Raw genomic sequence first — 2,013 nt, forward strand, 5'->3', positions numbered from 1 at the left:
TTTGATCAAAACACATTATACACACATATATAATTTTAAAACAATTAAACATTTTTAAATGCTGGCTTGGTCTTGGGTCCTCTGACTATTCAGCTTGTAACAGATTAGCATCTAATCTCACATTGATTTAGCTCCCGTATGCACGTGGCCTCATGGCAACAGTTTGATGTCACCTGGACCTACCTGATGCTGAACTTCATCAAGACATGTATGCTGAAAGCCAGTGGAATCTATTAGAACCACAGCTGTTACAGTCTTTGGGATTGCTGTTATGGAAGTGGCAATGTTGCCACAGTTTATCGTCTTCAGAAAGATTCTCAATCCAGGCTAGGAAAGGATGGACAAGTGTGCCCATTTTATCCCTGCCTGCCTCAGGAATACAATAAAAGCTTTCTTCTCTGAGTATCTGACTGTCTGTCTGAGTGTCTGAGACTGAACAGAAGCTTAACTTTTCAGCATTCAAATTATATATGTTCATCTCTCATCAGAAATATTGTATGAGTTCAGTTTGGGGGAAGTTAAGGGACATTATTGGTTTATTGGTCATTTTATGCTTGTTATTATTCATAGACTAGACTATAAAAATAAAAGCCCTTCCAAAAGCTTTTTACTGCCAGCTTGTATGGAATGCATAGCTGAACAGCAACGGGACATCTTTGTGTATGTCTTGGTTGTGATCATGAAGGTCTCATTGATAAATGAATCTCCAGGCCACTCACCCCTTCGCTGTCATGCCACACCCACTGAGGAGTGGCCATGACTAAGGCCAACCCTCCCGAATTGAAGGAATTTATAGAAAGAAGTTATCATTAAAATTAAATAGTGGCTGACATGTATAAGGAACACTACGGGGCTTTGATCTGTTTACGAATCTTGTGATTGATGAGTGTGTGGAGATGGAAACTAGTGGACAACAGAATAACATCAGAATGGTGGTCGTATGAGGAAACAGCAACATCATGCTAGAAGCCTCGGAAGAGTGTAAACAATATCTGTTCAGAAGGGGCGTCCATCTCCCTCCCCAATAGGGCCTGTTGGATTGGGATGTAGAACTGGGTCATGTACATGTTCATAAGAGACTTTTTGCTAAATAAGCTTTTGTGATACTCAGAAGAAAATAAAATAAATGAGTCTTCAAATGTAGCAGTCAGATTTTATTTTGTTTTCTGTGCTGCCCTAACACTGGTGGTCACCTCAAAAGGAGCACTTCAAGCTTCACTTGAACTACCTAGCACATTCTGCCTCTTGCTTTCTAGTGTCAGCTCATTTTTCCTGCTTTAGAATCCATGTCTGATAGCTGTGGTTTTCACAATTGTCATCACCAAGGTCTCTGGTCTGAGTTGTCCCCGTCATTGTAGGCTTTGGTTATGGTCCCGCTGCTTGAGGCAGATGTGCTGTGTAAGAGACAGTTGTGAAAAGTCAAAACAGAGCCAATTTCTGCTTGAAACTTGAACTCTTGTCTGTTTTCTTCTTTCATAGCCTCACTGTTAGTGTCATTGTCATTGTGGTTACCATTTGAAGCCATTCACTTATTTTTCAATTAAACAAAGAGCTAGTGAGTTTCCTAATCCCTGGGGAAATGAAATTAGACAGCCTGTATCATTTTTCTTCTCAGGTATTTAGTCCAATTTGAGGCCCCTGTGCGGTCACTGGAGAGATAGTGAAAAACACTAACCGCTGTCAGTTGTTTTCAATGAAAGTTTGCTTATTAAACTGATGCTTCTTGCACCCATTTGTTTTATTTTCTAATAAAAATGCTAATAAATATTCATTTCCTACCTTGTTTTAAAAGCATAATGTTATCTATCATACTTTGTATGTTTTGGTACATAACAAAAGCTCCATATGCTACGAATACACGGTTATTTAGATATTTACTATTTTATGTGCAAAGGAAACTTTCCACAAGGAAAGTATAAGGAGAATCCAGAATGTACACTTTACAGTATACTTTGGCCAAGCACATATATCCCATTTGAATATTAAAGTGACTGGATACTAAATGACAGGCTT

At 38.8% G+C, this 2,013-nt stretch overlaps 1 pseudogene; it reads left to right on the top strand.

Moving 5' to 3' along the window:
• The first annotated feature begins 756 nt into the window (after positions 1-756).
• Positions 757-1,028, top strand: LOC129690861 (small nuclear ribonucleoprotein G-like; annotated as a pseudogene).
• The last annotated feature ends 985 nt before the right edge of the window (positions 1,029-2,013 follow it).

Source organism: Psammomys obesus, unplaced genomic scaffold, assembly GCF_907164565.1.
Source record: "Psammomys obesus unplaced genomic scaffold, mPsaObe1.curated_primary_1811, whole genome shotgun sequence".
NCBI lineage: Eukaryota > Metazoa > Chordata > Mammalia > Rodentia > Muridae > Psammomys > Psammomys obesus.